The sequence below is a fragment of the Olea europaea genome, chromosome 16 (genome assembly GCF_002742605.1).
Source record: "Olea europaea var. sylvestris chromosome 16, O_europaea_v1, whole genome shotgun sequence".
NCBI lineage: Eukaryota > Viridiplantae > Streptophyta > Magnoliopsida > Lamiales > Oleaceae > Olea > Olea europaea.
In genome coordinates, this window is record NC_036252.1 from 20,560,455 (window position 1) to 20,566,587 (window position 6,133).

A 6,133-nucleotide genomic window follows, 5' to 3' on the forward strand; every position below is an offset into this window, starting at 1 on the left:
GTGTCCGGAACGGACCATGTTCTGGTTCGTTGTGGACCATATTGTGGTCCGTTACAAACCATTTTAATGGTTCGTATGGTCCGTAACGGACCATAGTTCGTTCCGGCGATCGGTGCCGGCCTTCACTTCAGTTCTAATATTATTTTCTTTACCATTTAAAAAAATATACGACTTCAATGAAAACAAAATTAAATACTAGGAAAATATGCTTACCGAATTAAAGTACTGAAATTTAACGAAATATTTTTGTTGAGGTTGATAACTGATAAGTTTATGAAATTTTGAGGTTGAAGTGGATGAAAAATGAAAGAGTTTTTATCGTATTAGAGTAAACTGATGAAAAAGTGTGACTTCGTTTTCAAATCTCAATTAAGAGGTGTTTTGATTTTAATTTGTGGCTTAAGGATATTTTGATCTTTTTAACAAATTTCTATTTTTGTAATTGAATAACTCATTTAAGGGTATTTTTGTCTTTTACACAAGAATAGGCCTTTGTGGTGAATGTCAATTTTTTTTTTTGTTAAAGTGGAAAATTGGTTGTTTGACATGGCTAATATTAAAAGTACCCCGTATTATTGTCTCAAAGTGGGGGCAAAATTGTTGAAATGAACACTAAAGCTAAATCCGCCCCATCTATATGTATATACATATATATATATTTTTTACAATTTTAAATTTTTTTTGACTATATTAATTACCTCAACCATTTTAAAAAAAACAGTATAATCATTTCATTCAAAGCATATATGTAAAAGAATATGTAAATGATGACGAACAAAAAAAAAAAAAAAAAATTGCATCATTTGTTACCGTCTCTAATCTTTTAACTCTCTCTCTTCCTTCCACATTCTCTATTTCTGTATCTAATCTAAATTTTTAAAAGAGCAATGTTTCATGTACAATGAATTTGACAAAACTGTTGACAATATTATGGAACAGTTTAAAAAAATCAATCTTATCAACTAACATTTTTTTGCCACACTCGTATTGTCAACAATGTTGTTCAAAATTATTGTACAAATAGATTAATTGATGTAAAAAAAACCTCACATTCTCTTGATGGCCTCCTCCACTCCACCACGGCATTGTACTGTCACCACCACAAAACCTTATCAGAACCATAATTTCCACCATCTCCAGAACAGTTAACGTATTAGTACATTAATTTTGTACAACATTGTTAACAATGATGGTGTGGCGAAAAAGTGTTGATTGAAAAGATGAGTTGTTTCTTAAACTGTCCAATGAAAATATGTCATGTGACATGTCGTCAATAATATTGTCAAATTCATTGTATATAAAACATTGCTCTCTCCGGAATTGGTTTATGACATTTTACCATATTGCTAGAATGAGTTGTCAAATTATGATTGGATGGTTTAAAAATATATATTGAGCCCAACTAACAATGAAATTGTATCGAGTGTTAATCCGGTACATTTGTAATAAAATTAATCTGGTAACGTAGCGTACTCCTCCAGAACCACTACCAGCACCACAACTCTCACCACCAAAGCTGGACTTCCCAGGTCTCCCCCTGAATAACAATAACCCTTCTCATTCCCGAAATGCCGCCCTCAACCCTCCTTCGTGCCCAGGATCTACCGCCGACCGAGTCTCTGCCTTCCCTTCCCTATCCGCGCTGACTTCTCTGGCCGCTGCTCTACCCGATTTGTTTCCAAGATGCATTTTGGCCGCCCCAAGTCAACAGCCTCCTGTCGACATACATCTGCTGCGGAGGAGGTCTTTCAACAGGCGCTGCAGCGGCGATTATAACTGTATAGATGATATATTATTGAGCTTTGAGCCGAAACTTCGTGGGTCTGATGACTACACGTTATTGCTCCGGGAGCTAGGGAATAGGGGAAAATGGTCTTTTGCCATGCGGTGCTTTGAATTCTCAATTAACCGTCAAAAGAGGCGCAATGAGCAAGGTAAATTAGTTAGTTCAATGATTAGTACTCTTGGTAGATTAGGCAAAGTTGATTTAGCTCGGGACGTTTTTTGAAAATTCGGTGAATGAGGGGTATGGGAACACTGTATACGCTTATTCTGCGTTAATTAGTGCTTATGCAAAGAGTGGGTACTGTGATGAGGCCATTGGGGCCTTTGAGACCATGAAAGACACGGGCTTGAAGTCCAATTTGGTGACTTTCAATGCACTGATTAATGTATGTGGAAAAGGAGGTGCTGATTTCAAGAGGGCTTCAATGATTTTTGATGAAATGTTTAGCAACGGGGTGCAACCAGATAGGATTACTTACAATTTGCTTCTCACGGTTAGTAGTGGTGCAGGCCTATGGGAGACTGCTAGGAGTTTACTTAGCGAAATGGTGTGTAAGGGGATTGATCAAGATATTTATACATATAATACGCTTTTGGATGCTGCTTGCAGTGGTGGGCCCATTGATGTGGCTTTCGAGATAATGTCTGATATGCTCACCAAGAATATTTTGCCTAACGAGGTAACTACTGTAATTCATGGATGTGCCAAAGCAGGGAGACTGGAAAGGGCCCTCAGTTTGTTCAATGAGATGAAGTTTGCAGCTGTTAAGTTGGATAGAGTGTCTTATAATACCTTACCTGCTATTTATGCTAGCCTTGGCAGGAACAAGGAGGCTCTAAATATTAGCAAGGAGATGGAGAGTATGGGGATTGAGAAGGATGTTGTCACTTTCAATGCTTTACTGGATGGGTTTGGTAAAGAGGGGATGTAAGCTGGGGTTAAGGAACTGTTTGCAGAGATGAAAGCTGAAAACCGCTTGCCTAACTTATTGATTTACTCAACAATAATCAGTGTTTATTCTAAACGGGGTTTATATCAAGATGCTATGGAGGTCTACAGAGAGTTCTAGCAACGTGGCATGAAGGCTGATGTTGTTTTCTACTGCAAACTTATTGACGCATTATGTAAAATGGGGGAATCTTCTGCAATGCTTCTTGATGAGATGATGAAGGAAGGGATTCAACCTAATGTTGTAACTTATAATTCAACATTAAATGCCTTTGGTCTGTAGTCTGTTTGTAGCTGTTGAATATCTAGAGTCTTGGATGGGATCTTCGCCACTACCTTTTCTTGAGGATGTTTCTCGTGATAAAGGTGAAGATGAAAGGGATGATAAAATCATAAAATTTTTTGAACAGTTGGCTCATGGAAAATCATGTAGTGAAAAGTGGGATATGAGGGGCAAGCAGGACTTTCTTTGTGTCTTGGGAGTTTTCCAGAAGATGCACGAGAAGGAAATAAAGCCAATGTTGTCACCTTTTCGGCAATTCTGAATGCCTGCAGGTATGAAGCACAAGTGTTTCACAACTCTACTATCTCGTAACTTGGTGCACTTATTATGGCTATTTATTTTCTCTGTTGCATTAAGTTCTTCAACCGGATATGTTTATTTCCTTCAAGTTAACACATAATAAAATGGAACTTCTTCATAGGCTGGTAAAATGAAGTTCTTTCAGTTATAAGAACAAGCAATAACATGTATAATGGGTCAACTTTTGGGCATCAATCAGTTGCATGTTTGTATAATCTCGCTTACTATGGTTAATGTCAGTATCGTGGCTTTCTCTGTGGTTGCAGCCATTGTAGTTCATTTGAAGAGGCTTCACTATTATTAGAGGAACTATGTCTCTTTGATAATCATGTGTATGGGGTAGCGCATGGACTTCTCATGGGTGGTCATAATGAGAATGTGTGGTTGCAAGCTCGATCCCTTTTTGATGCGGTGAAACAAATGGACACTTTGATTGCTTCTGCATTTTATAATGCTCTGACAGACATGCTGTGGCATTTTGGCTAGGTAATTTATTATTTAACTTAAAGGTTATCCATCTCAACTGGAGTAGTAGCTTTTCAAGTGAAATAAATGAAATTTGTTGGAAAGCATTGTGCCAGTTCTTTATTTTAGCTAAATGATTTGTGTGGGATCTATGCTGGTGCATCTTTAGTCCGTGGTTTCTGTTTAATTCAATTCTTCTTTTTTTCTTAAAATGTTTTTCTGCTATTTATTTATGGTTTCTGTTTAATTCAATTCTTCTTTTTTTCTTAAATTGTTTTTCTGCTATTTATTTATATGTTTTACATTCTGACCGATAGCTTTCAAGGGGTGAGGAAACGTATGCTTACACTTGGAGAAAAATGTGATTTACAGTTGTGGATACTGCCTTGCTCACTTCCATTTAAGCAGACACATTTGGCAGCAATTCTGTCTACGAGTTGGATTCAATTTAAAAACTCCAATCTGTTAACACATATTGAAATAAAAAATGTTGAACTTGTTCTTACTACAAAAACATTGGTCATTATGTTCATTTCCACAGTTTCAAGGCTTTTATGATGATTTTTTAATTTATAATGGAAAGATAAGGAATGTATATCTATACTCTACACATAAGCTTTGAAACGGGGTTCCATATTTTTGAGCTGTGAAGTTAATCATTCTTAATGTATAGTTCATAATCAGCTTCAGCTAAATGAAAGAATGGGACTATCTAAATTTTAATTGCTGAGTCTCCTATTTGGTGCTCTCACCAAGAAGATCTCCTCGGATTTTCCCGTCTGATTTTTTTCCTTCAAAATAACTCAAATAATTATGCCATAAATGATTCTTATTTTTTCTATTTTTTTTTTATTTTTTGCTCAGAGAGTTTTTGTAGTTTAGTGGCGAAGTTCCTACTTTCTACCTCGAAGACAAAGTTTCGAATTTGCCCGACCCAATCTTATTTTCCTTTTTTACCTGTCAAAAAAAATTATGCCGTAAATGTTTGCAATCGGATGTCTTGGTTGTTTAGCCATTTTTTATGCATTGATGCTTTTCAATTAGTAAAGAGTTGGTGTTGTACTTTCCTTTAGTGTCTGCGGCAATAAGATAACAGAATCTGATCAAACGTGTTTATGTTATTATAAAAAAAATCTCTTTAGCTAATGCTTTTTGGTGGTCAGCTTTCTGTCTAAGTTGATCTTGGAGTTATAAGAGTCTTGTGGAGGCAACTTAAAGGGATTCATAATTCATCTTTCTATTTTTCTTCGCAGAAACGAGGTGCCCAACTTGTTGTGCTTGAAGGAAAACACCGACAAGTATGGAAAAGTACTTGGTCTGAATCTTGCTTAGATTTGCATGTAATGTCTTCAGGTGCTGCAAGGGCAATGGTTCATGCCTGGTTGCTCATTATTCAATCCATTGTATTTGAAGGCCAAGAGTTACCGAAGCTGCTAAGGTAGTCTTTTATCAGGAAAATTCACTTTCGTGTTGTCTTTTATGTGCATTGATTGATTTGATGAGACGGTGTTTTCATTATGCAGCATCTTGACGGGTTGGGGCAAGCATAGCAAGGTGGTGGGTGATGGTGCACTTAAGCGTGCTATTGAAGCTCAGCTAACCAGCATGGGTGCACTTTTTCAGATCGCAAAGTGTAATATTGGAAGGTTTATATCAACAAGGGGCTGTGGTCACTGCCTGGTTATGGGTATCAGGCACGCTAAAGTTACTCGTTCTTCAGGATGACAGAACGAACCCAGAAGGCCCAAGGTTTGGTCCTATTCTTAATGTGCAACAGCTCCCATTATAGTTGGTTGGATATCATATGGACATGGATTGTGACAGGCCTATCTATTGTAAATTATTTTTTATATTCTGAAATGGCTCTCTGTGTTCGAGCATGGCTGTGGATCCATTTGGGTGCACATGCGCATGTGAATGAGTGAGTGTGCTTATTGGGGGTGTGAAATTGTGCATGCCATGTTCTCATTAATGCAGTATGTCCTGCAAGTTTCAAGTTAGATCTTTGGTATCTTTCTCATTGGCCCTTGTTACAAGTCCACTGGTTTGTTAAAAAGGTTAGGAGTTTCATGCAAACCTTCTGCTTTATTAGGCTAAAATTTGATATATCTATTTTGATGTCAATGGACCAGTACTTTATGCTGAACATTTCTTTTTCCAACAGAAGGCTAACTGTTTATAGTTTATTAATAGTCGATATTACAGCATTTTGGGATTTCCCCCCTTCACATGCAAATGATCCTAAAATCTAAAGTGGTCTAGACTAATCTGAATCTTAGCCTAAGGTCCAGGGGCTAGTCTCATTGAAAATTTTGCAAGACACTATGCCGAAAATGAAGGTTTATTGGGTA

At 37.0% G+C, this 6,133-nt stretch overlaps 1 pseudogene; it reads left to right on the forward strand.

The window, feature by feature from the left end:
• The first annotated feature begins 1,551 nt into the window (after window positions 1-1,551).
• LOC111412452 lies at window positions 1,552-5,928 on the forward strand (annotated as a pseudogene).
• The last annotated feature ends 205 nt before the right edge of the window (window positions 5,929-6,133 follow it).